This window comes from Lagopus muta, chromosome 6 (genome assembly GCF_023343835.1).
Source record: "Lagopus muta isolate bLagMut1 chromosome 6, bLagMut1 primary, whole genome shotgun sequence".
Taxonomy (NCBI): domain Eukaryota; kingdom Metazoa; phylum Chordata; class Aves; order Galliformes; family Phasianidae; genus Lagopus; species Lagopus muta.
In genome coordinates, this window is record NC_064438.1 from 18669949 (window position 1) to 18689666 (window position 19718).

Sequence of the window (19718 nt, forward strand, 5' to 3'; positions counted from 1 at the left end):
TTCCTGACAGATGGGATACACTGCAATTTTAATGAAAGTGTCATGCTGACTACTCCTAAGTGTTTTTTCTATCTTGCTCTTTTTCCCCAGTCACAACTACGTGTAATGCAGTGCAGTTGTTCAGCTTCTTATTACCAGACCGTGGCAGAGAAAGAGCTGAACACACTGAAGATATGAGGATGGTGTGTGTGGCTTGAATTCCCTCTATGAAAGGCTCTCTGCATATGTGTAGTTGGCATGACAAAAGCACAGTCTATCCTTTGCATGCAAGTGTACAAACTACTGCATAGACCTTGCTTAGAAAGAGAGGAAAACTTTATAATTACTTGGATATTATGTTTCCCACTAGCACAGCTACCTGTATTTCCAATAGATTATTACACATTACGACCCTGAAAGTGTACAGTCAGGCTCACAGAGAGGAGAAAGTTTTGTTCTGAATTGGAAATCGGTGGGAAACTCAGGATCCTGGAGGTACCGATATGTTTGTGTCCTATTCCCATCTTGTTACTTTGCAGGATCTGTTCTGAAATGACCAGCTTATTTCCCACAGTTGGTCAGCCATCTGATGAACACTGCTGACCTTGACTGGAATGATTATTTAGCATGTAGCTGTGGGAGATAATGTTGGTCCAAGTTCCCGGCCATACTTCATTGGTTTCCACAGTAGTGCATGTATGCGTGATGAACCTATCACAGCTGTGGTTTAATAGATATAAACAATTAAGCAATTATAAATCAATGAGCTCTGTAACTCTGGTATTATAATAATTACATTTTAAAAGGCTCTACTTAGTTACAACTTGGGGATTATTTACAAGCAATAATTAAGGTCAGACTGACTTCCTCCTCTTACGCAGAATATATGTATGAGTAGCATGTCAAACAATAATTAATTTAGGGCAAACCTAATTGCTTATTGTGCTGGAGTGTGTCAGTACCCTACAGAATATGATCTTGTATCTGTTGCTGGTTATATTTTAACTAAAAAAAGATACCTTTTTTAAATAAAAAGGCAAATTGTCTTTGTATGTCGTATTTTAGTTAGAAAGGTATCAATTGCTCCAGGGTTTTTTTTTTTTATTATTCAACCCACAGGAAAAAGGAATAAAGTAACAGGAAAAGGAGTATGGCACACTGCACGTATGAAGCAATCCTATGAAGAAAGAATAGATGGGAAAAATTAGTGCAATCTTTTTACAAGATTATTCCCCACAGTATATTTCCCAGTGCTTTGTCTGGTCTCGTTTGCAAAGATGCAAATGATGTCGTTTTTATTGCTTCCCTAAGGGGAGATTATCCAGCCTAATAACATTCACTGTTAGGAAATTTTACTGATGTTCAAACAGTTTTTTCTTACCTGACTTTACCCTATTGCTCCCAGTTGTAAACTCCCGCAGGCAGTTCTGAGTAGTTCTTCTCCTTCCTGGGTGTTCTGGGCCAAGCTGCACACAAGTATTCTTGTTAATCTTTCACTGAAGTCCATCTAGATGATGGACATTTGGGTCTTGAAGAGCCTGCAAGTTTGAACTCATCTGATCACTGTCCTGTGAGCACACGTATGTCCCTTACATAAATGTACTACATGCAGACATGCTCATGAAACCCTTACCTCCAGACAACCTGCTTATTGATGAAGCATCTTGCAAATGTGTTTGTCCTCTGGTGAGAGGAGAAGTCACTGCTGGACCAGCTGACATTTAAAAAAAAAAAAAAAAAAAAAAAAGTGATCTCAGGATCAGCACAGTGCCACTAGTGTGGGAATGGACCTGTGGAGCTCTCTGGTCTGACTTCCATTGCAGAGCAGGGTAAACCCTGAACATAATGTGTTCCTCAGGCCTTTGTTTCACCTTCAAAACCCTCAAGGACTCATGTTCCACAGTCTTCCTTGATGTCTAGTCCAATACTATATTTTTACACTGATTTCTTTTTTCTTCCCTTTATATTTAGTCAGAACCTGAATTAATACTTTGTTGTCTTCTGAGATGCGTTTTACATTTGAGGTACATTTTTAAGGAGACACCAAACTGGCCAAAGGGGCAGCCTGAAGTCTTGTGAGCTTTGAAAGGCAGCACAGGCTTCCTCTGCTCTTGGTCAGATAACATTGGCAAGTTCTCTTCTGTCTCTATCTTTTACTTTCCTGTCCACAGTTTTGTTTCAGCAGTATTAAGAGATGATTTTTCTGAATGTCATGAAGCATAAATGATCTCAATGACATATCCTTGGCCTCCCACTTCTAGCTGCCATACTTATAGAAGAGGTGTTCCCAGTCATAGGCATAGTGTTCCAGCTGAAGTCATACCAACCCTGATGAGAAAAACTTCATGTATCTGAAGGCCGTGCTCTGCTTTAAACCTCCAGGGTGATGCCAACTTCTTTCTTCTTGTTATGACAGCAAGATGTTTTTTATTCAAGTGTAGCCTGTGCTTAGATATATCCCTGACCTCAGTGTATTCCAAACTATTTTCTAGATGTTTTCCATTCTGCTTTCATATATTTTGTAGGTCTGTGCAAGAGTGCCATCTTCCACTTGACTCTTTTACTAAATTGCACTCTACTTTCCTTCCAGGTGATTTCTTGTTTCTTTTTTTTCCGGCTGATATCTACAATTTTCTGTTCCTCCTATATTTTGTTCACAAGTAAGGGTTTAGTAAAATGGAGTTGCAGCACTCGGAAAAGATCAAACAGAACAAAAAATCTACAGAATGAATATGTTAGGAAATAATGTCAGGTGTAATTCTGTTTTGTAAAAGTTACAAAAGTATTTGTAATGAAGAAAACAGGCATTTGTTTAGGAAGAAGGGCATATATAAGAAAAGCTGAAAAAAGAGAATGCCTGCTTTATAAATAGATGCAGTGGGGGAAAAAATGACTTGACAAAACCTTATGATATAATGTTTCCAAATGACAAGGATGAGTTATTTCATACAAAGGATGTCTATGAAGCCATTTCAAGAAATAACAAAAAGAAAGATCTGTGTTCCAAAGGGACTGAGTTTGTTTTTCATTTAACACCATGTTGTTTTACACCATGCTTGTTTTATAGAGATGTACAGATGCATCTAGAACCCAAAATAATAACATCTATACTATAATATCCTTTAGCAGAAATATTTCAAAGGGGACAGGCTTTTCAAAAAGCTTGGCTTCTGTTTAAGAACCAAAACAACCAGCAACATTCTTGGAGACTTTTAGCATGCATGGCTTTGAGCATTTCTGAAAATATACCTATAGAGGTAGATGGTGAGCATTTGAAAAGAATTATCCTTGAGCTCTTTGGAAAATCTGGCTACATTTTAGACAAATGCCTCATTTATGATCTCTTGCCCTTTGATACAGCAAAGCCTTGGTGCTATGTGGTGAACTGCTTGTTGTCAGATGCATATCAGTTTTAAGCTGACTTTAAAAATATAAACAGAAACAAACCAACAAAAAATAGAAAACAAACAAACAAAAGAAAAACAACAATGAGGTGTGGAGAGTCTTTCTAGATCTTGTGGAGATGTAGTTAAACTTCATAATTAGATAGCAAGTCAAGCAGTCGACCAAATGGTTAATCAAAACTTTCAGTCCGAGTGCTCCAATCTCTTGTTACATCAAGGCTTTGTAGTTCTACCAGCCTGGCCAAGAAGTATTTGCACACATTTTCCACTACCAAATGGTAAGAAATTGCTGCAACCTCTTATGCTCATACATCAGATCATTAGCCCAGTTTGGAAGGTTCATTAATTAGTACTTATTTGTAATCTCTCTGCAGAAACAAGTGTTACTAGTTAAAAAGAATATGTGTAATTGGATGAAACCAACCATAAAACACATTTTTAAAAATCGAAAACTACTAACTTTTAAATCTACTCAACTTCATAGTAGCACCCATTTACTAATGGTTCTGGGTTGCACTTGTATTTTTCTGGTTTAGGTGTTGATGCGATGCATCTCTCCTATTTTCAGTCCTGTTACTGGTAATGTTAATCTGGAAGCTCTCTTCCAGCCTCCCAGCTTCTGAAGAGCATCTGAAGTGAACACATGGGGTATGTGTTCATGGGGAATTTCTGGTAGTTAATTGACAATCAAAATTTTGTTTCAACTTTTCCAAATTTTTGAACTCGCAGCAAAGAAATAACAACAACAAAACAAACAAACAAAAAAAAATCTGATGCAAATCCAGATTGGAACGAGAGGAATATCATGGCTGGCCTAAAGGTGTCTTTTGTGAAACTTTAAGGCTATTTATTGAAGTATTCTCATAGCTGAAATATAGGCAGGCAGCAGTCAATGCTGGACAGACTGCCTGCAAGAATGCCATCGCACCCTTTTTCAGACATATATACATACATAAAAGACTAGGCCCTTTTTTTTTTTTTTTTAAAGTTATCTTTGGTTCTCTTTGCTGTACGCAAATATTTAAATGTAAGAGCAGTAATAATTTACAGCACTAAGTGATTAACTTGTTCTTATATCAACTACCAGTCTTATCCCAATTCATCAGTATTTCATTATGCATTCCACTTCTCCACTGACCTTTAAAAATATTCTTTGCTACCTATCAGAAAATTTTATATGGTAGGAATTATTTTAGATTGTATTTGAGTGATGAATTGCTTTGTTTTCCATCTCAGCAGGAGAGGTGGGCTTGTTCAATGCATTTCTCAAAACTTCATGAAGGTAGTTGCTGAGCATCAGAAGTGGACAAACTGTGCTATGGGTGCAGTAATCTGGGCTTTGTGATATAAGACATTAATAATTTTTAGAAGTTATTTGTTTACTTATTCTCCATAGCTTCTTTCCAAAGATTGTACAAGCGATGCTAAGCTGTAATAGCAAGGAAAAGATACGATTGTGTAATAGATATGGTTTATGGGAAGTTATAATCTTTATTGAATCTTCTCAGAAACTAGTGAATGATATGTAGCTGATAGAAGAGATATAGGAAAGAAAGAGCAGCTGGTGTTTTGACTGATTCTATAATATTGTAATTATGTTTCTAAACCAGTGCCAGGTGCTTTAACAACTCTACCTAGGTTTTATGTTATGTGGATGTAAATAAATAAATACTGTGGTTAATTTTCCTGTTTCCTGAAATAAGACTTTATAGGTGTCAGTGAAAGCAAGATAATTGAGGCCTAGAAAAAATGGGAGACTTAATTATTGTAAGCGTGCAACCAAAATAATGGGGTGCTTCAAACGGTGACTGAGCAGGGAGGAGGTGAACTAGCAAGGTATTTATATTCCAGCAAAGGTCTGCGTTCATGCCTCTTATTAGGGACATGAAAGCAAGAAAATGGCCAAAGACAGCCTTCAAACTCTTAGGACATGAACACATGGTGAAGACAATGATTGGAAGTAGCATGGGTCTGTAATGTATGGTTAAGTCATAAACATTAGTCATTCATTAATCAATAAAAAAATGTGTTGCAGATTGACAACAGAAGCTAAGCAGTAGGAAGAGCATGGTGAAGTGTTAAAGGAGCAGACTGGATGTAAATAAAGTAGTGGGAGGAAGATTGTGTATGAACTTCTTGGCTCAGCTGCTTGAAAGCTTGACCTGCAGCATGCTTTTTCACTTAACATGCTACATCAGTAAAAGGAACCTGAGCAACAGATCTGGCCTTGATTCTGTTACGTGGTTAAAGGCTACTAAGTGAGTGAAAGTTCCTGGCTGATGAGAGAGGGAGGCTCCTGCCAGGGGTGCAGGGCTAATAGATGATCAGTCAAGTCTGTAATAGCATCCAGGGACCATGGAGAGCTAGTGGTCTGTGGGAGCAGGACTTGGAGTGGAAGAAAGGATTCAGAGCTGATAAAGTCGTACCTGTCAACTTCAGGAAGGCTTAATTATATTCTTAATTAGCTTTAAATGCTTGTTTTAGCCCAAAATATATTGGGAGTCAATACAATTAATAATTAAAACAACCTTATCAGCTCCCAAATCGCTGTATTTAATGAAGATGCTGTTTGTTTTCACTGAAAGTGAAGTGGAATCCACAGTGGAAAAGATCTGAGCTTCATATGAAATATGATCATACCTTATTCAGAAAACATTTTTGTATTTTCTGGTTTAAACATCTCATAAAGCTGTATGAGATTATAACAAATCTTACAACTTTCCCCTTAGGTCTCTATGATGATGGTTATTGTGCAATTTTCATTTCAACATACAGCTATGCTTTCTGGACTTCAGCCGTACTGGAGCATGATCAACTTCAGGATAAACAACAAAGAGAAGATATAATTATATGTACTCACAGGAGATGAAAATCAAAACTGTTTTTCAGACCATGGATGCTAAATGGGCTAAAGTCAATTAGCAAAACCATCTCTCACCGCATGCTATAGCAATTAATGTATTAAATTGAGGAGTGATCACCTAGTGCAACTTAAGCAGCTGCTCTTCTTTCAGTGAGACAGAAGTCTTAAATATTTTCTCTGCCACATTACCTAGCAGTGAAAACCAGTTCTTGCCAAAATCCATAAAGCTGATGTCTTATCCCTCTCTAAATCCCTCCTCAAAACCTTTTTCTGCTATGATGCTCATGAACCACTCCCATCTGTTAGGCAAGTAGTGAGCTGCAGTGAAGTCTGTTTGCTTTACAGTTATTCAGTCTTTCCAATCCACTCCCACCTCACAGTTTATCTGTTCCATCCATCGCTTTTATGCTCGCCGATAAGAACTGTGTTAGATCTCTGATGCAGCAACTCATTATTGTTTGCAAAACTCCTAATTAAACGATACCCTTTCTTTTTAGGTTTCTGGGTGCAACTATAATATAAATTGTAAATAATACCTTTGTAGGATTAGCATTATCTGTAACCCAAAAATCTGAAGTTAAGACTTCAGTGGTAGGTGATCTGTGGTGCACTAAAGGAACTAAGAAGTGGAAACGCCATTGAGCTCCCACAGCAGTTTCTACACCATACAAGTTCTGCCCTCTCATGTGGTGCACTGCAAATAGATGTGAGGAACTGTGCATGTGTGAGCCTCTACCACTCAAATTTGCCACAATTAGGTCTGATTTCTTGGTTAATGCTTACATCTGGTTGGCCATCTGTGCACAGAAAGCTTCCCAGATTAATGCAGCTTAGCAGTACACAGCCTGGTGTTCCTCCTGTTTGAAACACAGCAACTTATTTTGTCCTGCTGTGAAGGGTTTCATAACAGAAGAGACCTTTAGTTGAACATTACAGAAGAGGTTACAAGAGAAAGTTCTGGGTCATAACCTCATTATGACAAGACTGATAGCGTGTCACCTCGGCTGTGATATCAATAACTGGGTCAACTCCGGTAATAAAAATGAATACACTTTGCATCACTAAGCCCGGAGGAGAACAGTATGTCTTTTGAGACCTCTCTGTAACTGGTTGTACGTGTTCTAAAATGAGTACATTCTTTGAGAAGCATTAAAAGAAACAGATCTTACTTTAGTGTCTAATCATAATAAATGACAGGCTGGTTTAATTATTACTTGGTAATTCTTTATTTAAACTTTGTACTAAGATTCATTTGCAGTATATTCTTTCATGCAGAACATAAAAGATATAATTGTGTGCAGAGTAGGTGTGGTGCTTCACTAGGTCAAGTAAGGAGTAATTTGTTTATATACTTGCTCTGTATGAAAAACCTGTGCATGCTGTACATGCGTGTCCCAGTTCATATGACTGTTCCTACTAATTGTTTGCACGAATTGAGGACATTCAGCTCATCAGTATTCAAGGGTCACTTTTCTTTCCTGAAGCAGGGAGGGAACTTGACTATAGAAGTCTGATATAAATGTGCAAGATAGAGATGTTTTGGCACAGTCCTGCAGTAAAAGGTTTTAATAAAACCTTTCAGACGCTGTCAAGATCTTCAACCTTCCTCAACCTAAGTATCAGTATTTCTAAATTAGTTAGCCTGGTGACTTCATTTCCTTGTAGGACTTGATAAAATAAAAATTCAGGGGCTGGACTTCACTGATCATCCATTCTTGGGGATGACACAAAACAATCTGTGCTGAACCTTTTTTACTCTGCTTACTGAAGCTGACTTTCTGCCTTCAGGAAAGCTGTTAGAGTTATTTCCCTGGATCCAACTCATATGTGTAATGTTACATGTGTCGTATGTACAGCTGTTGCACCAAGGAACTTATGTGAATTAAGAGGTACTGGGCATGTCAAATAAGACACGGGGAAGTAAATCTAGAAGTCACTCTGGGAAACCTTGGTATCGTTTTCACAAAACATGCAGTATCCTGAAAAAGGTAGAATGTTAGCTAATTATCAAGGGGTTTCTTTATTTTTCTTCTTATTTGATAACAAACAAGCAAAAACTGCAGCTGTTTCTGGACCTGATTTGCTTGGGTTGCTGCCTGCTTTCTACTGAGCGCTACCTAATCCAGCTAAGATTGAGGGACTTTGAGGAAGGAGCATGGAAGACTTCTTTCAGCAGATTGCTCCTCACAGCTTCTCCTCTCTTCTATTCCTTCTCTCCTCCACCTCTCTTTTCTTAGAGCTGGAAATCTCTGCCATTCCCTACCTCAAGACTTCACAGTGTGGTACCGTTTTCCTGTACTTATTCTGGCCTTTTAGAATGCCTCAAAGCTCCCAGTTAATGTAGAGGAATTAATCAGTTGGGTCACCGTCAACTCAAAGTTAAAGAATCAAAGTCAAAGACACTCACTTCAGTAGCTGCTGGCTGATGTCCTCTCATAGATGACAGAGAGAAGACCAACAAAAGCCTGAACTCCATTACACTGGCAACTGGAATGGCTTCCGTAGAGAGAGAAATGGAAGGAAAGGAATTGCTTTCACTCCAGGGGATCAGGAATGATGTGCTAGCTGTACAGCATTTACAGAAAGGAGCTGTAAGGCTTGTCTGTGTCTATCCCATGGAAAAGGGGAACCACATTTTTCAAAGCAGCTAATCAGCCATTTTAATTAGTGCTGAACTTAATAGCCCTCAAGGCAACTTTCTTTATTAACACTGCTTCTATGTAAGGATTTTGATTCTATTCTGTTCTTGGGGCTCTGTGTTGCAGAGCTCTCATCAGCTCTGGAGGGCACAGGACATTTGACAATACCACAAGAGAAATGCAAGCAATTACACATAGAAGCAACGTGTTCTTCCAGCATGGAAAAAATGGATAGAATACTATTGTCCTGCCACAGGGCACTCATTGTTTTATGACACAGCCACTGTTTTTTCTATTATCAGCCATATTTAGAAAGTAAATGTTTTTCTAACCTCTACTGTTTTTCTGCCCTTCAGATATTCTTCTTATAAGTCCTTTGTGCCATATTTCTTTATAACTTTTATTTTCTATGGATATCTTTTTGTCCTCTAGGTATTTTTGAATCTTCATCCTATTTGTCTTTTCAATAAGTCTGCTTTTTCCTTTTTCATTCCCTTTTTTTCTTTTATAATCTGCATACTTTCTTCCCTTTTCTCTAGTATTATATTTATTTATTAACTACTCTTTAGCCGTCTCAGTTGAACATGAGGTCTTATAATGTTAGTCACAATCTACAAAGCACAGCAGAAAGGAATTTTATCCTCATTTCACAGATAAGGAAAACATGGCTGTAGCTAGTCATGTAAGCAAGCTAGATGCTTTCAGGCTTGAGACAATTTCTCATGAGTCCTGCTCATATAGGGCTATCATTCATCTTTTTTTCTTATTTTTTTTCTTTACCATCTCCTTTTTCTCTGTGTGCTTTTTCTTTTCTATTTTCTTTTGTACTTTACCAGAGTTTATTCTCTGTATGTACTAACCCTTGGCCACTTTGCAGACTGGGTATATTTCCTCCTGAATCAGTAGCAGTGATCTTGGGTTATGAGACATTTCATCAACATCAAAATACCTGTATTGCATAACTCAAGTAAGTTGAACAGTACACCCATCCTGAAATAACACTGGGCATACAAGTTAATTGCATAGTCCTGTGGAAAAATAAAAGAAAATTGTTTGGTGGCAACTACACAGGGACTCTATCAGCAATGGTAGTAACTTGCTTGTTTAACTTGAGATAGCACTTTCAGTGCTTGCTGTTTTCCAGTAATCATGCAATTGACTGGTGTGCAAACACAAAGACTCTTTGGAAAGGTGCTTGTATGTAAAATCCCAAGCAAGAAAAAGCTACTCCTACTACCTCCATAAACATTACTGACAGCAGTTATCATAGTTTCTTCAAAAATAAGTGGGGGGAAAAAATAGAATATGTGCCTTCATTGAATTCCACCCACATTCTGCTGGAGGGCAGTGGGGAAAGATGTGCAGCTGGGGGAGGAGGAGGAAGAAAAGAAGTATTTGATTGACATGTATAAATGAAGATCAAATAACCCTTGTTTTTGTTCTTCTTTGCTGTGGAAAACGATTTGGGTGAGGGAAGGTTATTCGAATTACATGGTAAAACATGTGCTTAGCACTATCTCATTCCCAGAGCAGAAGGACCCCTGTCCTGTCATTTTGAGTTATTAGCACCTCTAACTCTCCAAACTTCAAGTTCTGAGAGCAAGATGGAATCCACTTGTGTTAATTTGAGTGGAAGTTAAATAAAGCATCTAACAATTAGATTCAAGTTTTTAAGTTTTTAATGTGAGTTTGAGTATTTGGTTGATTGGGAAAAAAAAAAAAAAAAAAAACCCAAAACTACAACCTTCTTAAAGTTAAAGCAAAGATCACTTTTGGTCCTGTATTGTTTTCAAAGCAGCTTAGAATCAATAAAAGATTCTTCTCCCACAAGATTTTAGCATCTTTTCTTAAATGTGGATGGAAAGAATTAGAGGCTCAGGCTAGGATCTAACATTATATAGAAGGTGGATGTGGCACCTTATCTTCCTAAAAATCAGTATCAAAGTAAGGTGAGGCACGGATGAAGGGTTGTTTATTCATGGCCTGAATTGGATTTTCCTACTCTAAGAATCTTGTCAGTGCTGCATCACTTCTTGAGACTAGAAGATTCCACTTGTTACAGTGACACTCTTACATGGGTACAGCTAACTTCCCAATATGACTCACTATCATATTAGCTTTTATTTTCCCTGCTCAAGTCAGAGCACTGTGCAGTTTAAGGCATTAACACTACCATATTCACGAAGTCGCAACATGTCTGTGTTACTACATTGTCTCCAAATTGCAGTTAGTCAACTGTGTGCATATCAGCATTTGAACTACTCCTGTTAGAGTTTTTTCTGGGTGAATACCAGGAACTGTGTCTGGAAGTCTGGGATGCAGTGTCTTGAGAGCTAACGTAATGCTGAGGTCTTGCAGAAGCATTATCTACTAGAAGTTCACTGCAGCTGTTGTTCTGTCTGTATTTCATAGAGGTGCTTCGTTATTAATGGAAATTCTAAGGGAGTTGTTATCCCATATTAAAACATAACAAGAGATTTCAATCTATTATTGAGTCATAGTAGCTAGTGGCATGGTGCTTTTTTCAATAGTAAGAGGTTGGAGAGCAACCTTTGGACATGTTCCTGCAGCTACACCCACTCTTCTAGGGAAAAGGATTATCAATGCAAATTACAGGGGAGTGTTTATTAAAGGTTACTAATTTGAAAAATGAAAAATTTGCCAAGGTGAATGATTAGAAAAGGTGTCTGTCATCTATGTCAGGACCAAAAGAAGATGAAAAGAATCACAGAAAGCAAGAGGTTTTTTTGCGTGTAGGTTTTTTTTTTCTTTCCTAAAAGGGAGGCCTGGAAGCTATAATTGCTTCCTTATATTTGTTCTAAAATGCCTATCCAAACCTCTGAGGCTCTTTTCCTGCATGAACTATCTAATTCATAGGTAACTTGTCCTTTTTTTTTTTTTTCCTTTGTCACTTAATGTTCTCCTAGAATTGCATGTAGTCACCAAATACCTTGGGCAACCAAACACCTACATCCAAAATAATCCTGTATGGAGACGTGGCGCATCTTTGCAAGGTGTGAGGACATCTGAATCGGGCTCTGAATAAAATATTTCCCACAAGTGACACTGAAAAGTAATTTTATATCCCACTTTTACACAAGTAACACTAATTCAAAATCTACTCTGTCTCACTTAAGCTCTTCCTTCTGTTGGACGAATACAGACTAGAATTCAAGATTCTCTCCATTTAAGAAATCTCTTGGTTCCCTGAGAATTCATCAGTGCCTATTGTTATTTCTTTATGAGCCAGTGAATAGTTTCTGGGTGTCTTCAGAAAGATGTATACACCCTGCAAATTCAGAATAGTAGAAATTCCAGCTTTCTTCATGAAGGTGGGAGAAACTTGGTTGAGTTTCTTCATTCCAGAAAGGTACCTGCCACCAGGTTTTCATCATCCTAAATGAGACCACTGACTGCCTGGGTGCCATCTGAAAGAGCAGGGACTTCTCAGAAATAAGCTAGTGATCTCTGGTTACATTTTTCAAAGGCTTAAACTTCTTTCTTCAGGAGTGGATTCTAGGCTGAGATTTCTCAACTGAGAGGATCTTCTTTGCTGTGTTTTGTCACTTAACACTCAGATATGGTTTAAGATTAAAGACACTATTGTTTGCTGTTAGCTGTTTATTCTACTTCACACACTCAGCTTGTATTTAAAAAACTTTTATCTTTTTATACGTTTGAATAAAAAAAATTCTTCATGGAGAAGTCCATTCAAGCCAACCCTCATTAGTTTGTTTATTTGCTTGTTTTTGGATGGGACATAAGTGCTTGAAATAAATAGTAGGAAACAAGGCCTCCATGGAGCTTAAAGTTGATCAGAGATGAGTCAAAGATCCAATGCTTCTCTGAGCAAGAAATGACTTTGGCCAATAGAGGGAAATCCCATTCTTATTCTCTAAGACCTCAAGCATAGAGGGCATAGTTTCAGGAGGATAGCGTGCTTTCTGTGCTGCTGTTGTGCTCATTTAGAACAGAAATGACCAAAAGGGATATTTTAGATAGTCCCAAGAGATGGCTGCATATGGAATCTAATTCACAAGGATGTCTACAGACTCTGAGAACCACTCTGAAAACTACTATCTCTAGCTCAGCCCATAGAGAGCTTGCAAGAATTTTGTAAGAAAGGTGTCAGCCACTTGCATCATTTTCTGTCCCTGAGAAATCCTTTCCTGGCATGATCTTAGCATCCTATGGCATCCTAGTCCTTTTACCTACCATAAAGAACATGATACAGTGGGAATTTCCTCTGTAGAGATTAACAGTACTAAAAAGCACAATTTCAGTGCACAGCTGACAAGTTGAAAATACAACTCATGAGATTATTCTGACTTTAAACTCTCCCAGCTAACAGCATTTCAAAGACTCCTCCTGTACTTAAGCTGCCTTTCTTTCATTTGTTTCTTTGAAAACCTATTTCTTGTATTTACAGAATCTGAGATCTGTAATTTCCATTGGCAATACTGGGAGCATGGAAAATGTTTCAAAAAATGAACAAAAAACCCCCCAGGAAATCTTTATGTGATTTCCTAGGGAAGAAATCAAATCTGTCTTAGTCAACTGTAATTCAAAGTAGCAGCTTAAGGATTTTAACTGAATGTGAAAAGGAACAGTGTTATGATTTTTTTTTTTAAAGCAGAAGATAATTGCAGATGCAACAAAGCTCATGTTTGTGGGATAGAGGTTAAAGTTCTTGATCTCTCTGTTGGCTTGCAAGCATGTTAAATTTGCGTCTGCGTCTTACATCTCATCGTGTGATAAACTTAATCCTGTAATGGGGAATCTTTTGACCTTGCTGGCATCTGCAATACAAGGCTGTCTGGTCACTTTTCTGTTTAACTCTGTCAACTTCATAACGCTTTTCCTGAGTGATTTATGCCCAATATTCTGTAACATGAGCTTTATCCCATTTTTTCATGCACAAGGTTAATTTTGTTACAGTCTATGCTGTGTTACTTTGAATTCCTGGATTTTTAATGCCCCATTCCACAGAGTTTTAACTTTCTCCTCCTTTTTTTTGTCTGTCATTTTTCAGGAATTCTATTTTCATTTCTTGTAGCCTAGGAGAAATCCTTTAACTATATATGAAGATTATGTATTCCCTCTTTTAGCTTAACACAGTTCTCGTGTATGTACACTTCTTCTTTGGATAAATCTTTGTAAAACTACACCCTGTTATGTTGGGAAATCTGAAATTGGCATGAGTTAAAAATCAGAGAAGTGTAAGGACCAGTGAAGTAGATAGGAACATGGCGGAGATGTCCAAAGCTGGAGGATTTCTGTAACTGAGGCTGGGAATGGCCTATTGCTAATGATAGAGTAAGGCAGCAAGGTAGTTTGGACACTTTTGTTTTTCCCCCAGAGATTAAGTGTTCAGATAAATTTCTTCATATAGATTTCTGCACAGATTTCTGCACAAAACAAAACATGATTAGGGATCAAGACTTGTGTAATGCTGTTACATGACATAATGCCACAGTTTTGGTCTCTGTGTTGAAGCCTGGGAACCTTTATCAAGTTTGAGTTAAACGTAGACTGTCTATTATGAAGAGACATTAAAACTAAAGGTAGCTTGGATGACTCTCCCATCCTTGTCTCGCCGAAGGAACAGATTGCAATGCATTGTTTTTTTGTTTTATTTGGAACTGATTTTGTGCAGTGTGAGTTTTAGGATTAGCAAAGTTATCCACTATAGTTCAGTTGACTGACTGTTATTCTGTCCTAATTAGGCTTCGTTTGTTATCTTCGTTATTCGATAGGTGTTTTTTTAGCACTTCCAAAATCTGCAAGAAACGTGTATTGTGTTAACTACTTAAGATGTCCACATTTTCTTTCATATGTAGCAGTCCTACTTATTGAGCATGAGAAATTTCAAATCTTAATGTGTGAACTTTATGGATTAGTATTATTGGACTACCTTCAGGCTACTGGGATTTTACTGCTGTAATCATTGCTAAAGTGTGGTAAAACATAGTGCTCTCTCCTACTACAGGAAAGGCATTTTATTAGTGCTGCGTTTGCAATGAACAGTGGAGATCCTCCTGTTCGTATAATGATTCTCTTCTGCTAATGTTGCTCCTATTGCTACTAAATGCTTTCTTATTTAGGTGTCTGAGGCCGTAATTATATTCTCTTCTTGTCTTTACTACAATTAACTAAATCATTTGTTATCATAATGGTTGTCTTTCCCTCACTTTGTTTGAAAGATTCCCCTCTTATGCTGTGGCTCCAGGCTTGAAGCACTGAAATGCCATGGAGCTGCTCCCCTTGTTGCTTTTCAGAAACAACAGCTGACTTCTTCCTCCTCACATTTCTCTGTATCCCCTTTCATTTTAGCCCTGGCAGGCAGGCGCAGCAATGGCCCTTCTTGTCTCTTATTTTTTCCTTTAATTTTCCTGTTTCTGTTTCTTGTTTTTTTTTTTCCTGGCAACTGATCTTTAGGATTCATATAACTTTACCATCCAACTTGGGTAAAAAATAAAAATAAATTAAAAAAATATATAGTCTTTCAGGCCTCTCTACAGTAATTTGAGAGCCTCTAAGCAAAATTACGCAGGGGAATTATGAAGTAAAAAGTACGAGAAAATCTTTGCTATCGAGATTCTTTAAATAGAAAAATAAAGCATACAACTGGATGTAAAATGGAACAACCAGCCCTGGAGAAGTATTAATCTGTTCAGAAACATTTAAGTTCCTTGATTTTTAATTGCTAATGTACTTGCTCTTTAGGGCATTCTGTTAAACTCCTACGTGGACACTCCTTTATTTATATACAAGCTGAAAAAAAAAAGCCTGCATTATGAAATCTCATTGTTTTTGGCTATGTTTTTCATAGGTGTAGTCTGGACCTTTATTTTTGTTATGTGTGTGATATTTCAGAAGTTGCCATAACCTGAAGGCGAGGGCATTAAATGAAATGATGACCCAAGAAGATGCGGTAGCCTGATTTTGAACGTGTGACACAGGTCATAAAAAGAGTAATTTTTTTATTGTATGAATTAAGTTGCAGAGACTGTTAAGTTAAACTTAAAATAACCCTTTTAAAAGTTGTTGGGGATAATGAATTAGCCAGGAGGAGTGAGAGCCTGCTGCTGCCAACTAAAGTGCTTGGGGACTTAAGATAGAAGCGGAAGATAAGAAGCAGTTTTCATGCATTCAAATAAATTACATGTTGGGCTTGGCTTAATCCTGGCATCAGAGTGATCTCTGGGGTTTTCCCTACATTATCTTAGTCTATGATTATGCAAATATCCTTTTAATGTAGCGACTCCTTAACAGGAAATTAGTCTCCTACTTGCTCGTATGCTCTTGCAACCAGGAGACATTTGCTTGCAAAATCCTACTGTGTCTGAGGTACAAAAGGCACGTTAACTCTTTCAGTACCAACATCCTGTAACCATGCAAACAACAGAACATTCTTGGGCAGGGGGTTTGGAAACAGACAATCTTTAAGGTCCCTCCAACCTAAGCTATTCTGTGTCAGAGATGTGGCAGATGAACCAGGGCAGAGCTGAGCTGTTCTCTGCTTGGCACTGAAATATTCCTGGGTTTGAAAGTTCAACCAGAATGCAAATAGTATTAAGCTTACATTCCGTTTCAAAGAGGGTACAGAAAGAGAAGTGAGGGAGAAAAATCTGTCAGAAAAGCAGGATTAAAATTGAAGGCATGTACTTTTAGTACGCAGCAAGCAGCTGAGGTCAAAGTAGTTTGCCATCATTGTTTGTGCATATACATGTACTTGAATGTATTGCAGCAGTGTTGTTTCCAGGAAATGTGCCAAAATGGGGGCAATGAGGATAATCTGTGTTCTCTGGAGAATAAGGATTAAGGGGTGGGAATGAGATCTGGAAAAGCAAATGGCTGGTATCTTTCAGGAGGGGAGGAATTAGTCACAGTATATCTGAGTAAGCAGCAAAGATCAGTTCTGGCCTTCTTGTTTTTGTAAATCTACATGAGGTTAAGTTATTTGAGGCAAGCTTTCTCTTAAAATGTTCCCAGTGATAGAGATTCTTCCTTTTTATGAAAGAAATACTCTTTAGGCATCTGCTGTCTATACAGAACATGCAAGTTTTATCCCCTGATCAGAAGCAAAAACAGTGAAGTCCTGGGAGTTCCAGGGGAGCATGATGAAATTTCGCACCTAGCTCTGCAGTGGGATTTAGGGTAGTATCTGATTCATTCACACTCTTTTGAAACTCCCATCAAAGTGAACTGTTCAAGGCATGACCTTAAGGTAACACTTGAATCAGCCACAGAATCTAGACTTCCAGCCCTTTGCTTTAAATATAAGACCTCTTCTTTCTTCTATATCCAGTGTATTCTGTTTGTAATTATCAGAAATTACCATTAGAGAAATTGGAGCTAATCTGAGGCTCATTTAGGAGCGAGAATTTATGCCCAGCTATTTAAATAAATTCTTGTTGAGCTAGTTTCTGGAGATTAAACTCTGTAATTTTATCTGTCAAGATGGGAGAAACTTGCTAGTACAGTAGCACAGTATCTTAGAGTAAAACAAAACAAAACAACACACATACGTAAGTGTAGAGTGAGTGGGTGTTTGCAGATGCTGTTCAGGCAATATAATTTCTGTGATTTTCCATTAAATATCATCTAGTTAAACATGTTTCCATTCTTAGTAATGCAGAGTAGCCTGTCACTATTGTTTTTTCTGAGCTCTAGTAAAAGCCAATAGACATGAGAAGGTCTGAAGACAGATAAAAGTCCAAGAATTTAAGAAGGAACTCGATTCAAAATATTAGTAGAATAAAATCCTAAAAACCAGCCAGCTGTCATGGTTTCACTGGGAGTTTCACCTCCAGAATAATTTTTCAGTGACGCAGCCAATGTGCTGAGCCACTGGCATTCAAATTTAGCAGAAACAGGTCCCTGTGCTAATGATATCAGCTGAAAACCGTATGATTTTATTTATCATCTAATGTAAACTCTTGTGTGCCGACAGGATAAGTATCAGAAAGTCTTTTTCTTCCTTCCTTTTTTTTTTTTTAGTATTATTATTTTTAGGACACAAGGACTCAGAAGCTTGCTCTTTCAAAAAACATCACATAGCACACTTCTGGTGCAACATTAGGCTTAAGGAATCACCAATCACCGAGGCAGTGTCGATGTAAAACAAAACCAAGCAGGGAGACGTTCTGACTTCTGTGAAAGCTCAGCCATACGCACCGCTGTTATAAAAGCGTACCATGACTCAGTACTTGTGCACTGCATGGGTCTGTAGGTCACAGTTGTATTTCACCTTATGTTTAGAAAAAGAAAATAAAACCACCTCCCCTTATAGGAAAAGGGAGTTCCAAATCAGCTTCAAAGAGGAAGCGTTCTCCAGATTTCTTTAACTCACATGTGAATGTGTGAAGCATATGACCAATAATTCCCTTCAGTACTGAGACTGTACTGACAACTCTCTCAGAGGGTTTTGGTATTTGGGTTTTTTTTTTTTTTTTTTTCCTATTTTTTTTTTTTAGAATTTTGAAACTAGCAAGTGTTGATATCAAATTATATATAGATCATTTCTATATCAAAGAACAGAAAAATATATAAACTGCTCCAAGTTTAATTGCCACTTTCTTGTTGTCTTCACTGGTGGTAGGTGGATGGTTGGATTGCAAAAAAATTGTTATATATGTATTTGGTAAATAGCAACAGGGAATTTAGAGGAAGGATATCAATCCCTTTTATTGTTTTACTAATCAGCAGGATATCCAGTTGTTAATATTTAAATGATGATTTCAGAGTTACAGGAAGTAGGATGGCGTTGTTGAGGTGTTATGGCACTGTAAAGGACTGGCAGTTTTGTCAATGTAAGTTATAGCTTTATCACTTGATATTACTAGGTGCTGCATTCCACAACTCCATTTCCTTCTTGGAAAGCAAGTACAATGTTAGATGGGAAATTATTTTATTGGGAAATACTGGAACTTAATTACTGTTTTTGATGATCCTCTTGAAGTGGGATTTATGAAATTTTACATAATCTTCTCTGGTGATATTGAAGCCAGATAATCAGCTCTGATGGTGATTAACAATTTGTTGTAAACACGTAAATATCTAACTGGCTAGTAATCTACAGCTCACATCAGAAAATGATCTAGACTTCAAAATGATGTGAATTGGAAGCTATAAATGACTTAGGAAGTGTTAGTATTTTTCTTTGGCGTAATTGGAAATGGACAGTAAGAGCTTTCTGAACACTTTGGGGAATAGTAATCGTTTCACAGGCTTGTGAAGCACCAACGTCAAATTACCAATTTCTTTGTTAAAGGGTTCACACACAGGCATGGGAAGAGTGTATTTAGCTCATTTCTATTTCACTGAGTGAATGGGATTTTGAATATCTCAGAATCATCTATAAAAGAACATAACTTACAGAAAATGTGTGTTTTTTTGGACAAATTTTACAAAGGTTATAGTATTACAAATTGTATTCAGACGAGCAAGTGAATATTTGTAATTAACATATATGATCCCAGAGGAATGTATTTGGCCAAAAAAAAAAAAAAAAAAAAAAAAAAAAAGCTCTCCTTGACTGTTCCATTGTAGTTTGTCATTATTAAACATGCAGAGCAGAACTAAAGCAATCTTTATCCTTACAAAGCATCAGTATTATGGAATGATATTGTTGTGCTGTATTAGGACACCTTCAAGAATACTGCAGGAATGCACTTTTTGCAGAAACCTCAGTTTAAAGAAGGAATCAAAGGTCCCAGTCAATAGACAGCAAACAGGCTTCACCAGGTGGATTGTCATGCCAATAGGTCTCAATAAAAAACACCCAGGTTTTCTACCCAGTTTCTTGCTGTAATCTACATACAATCACAG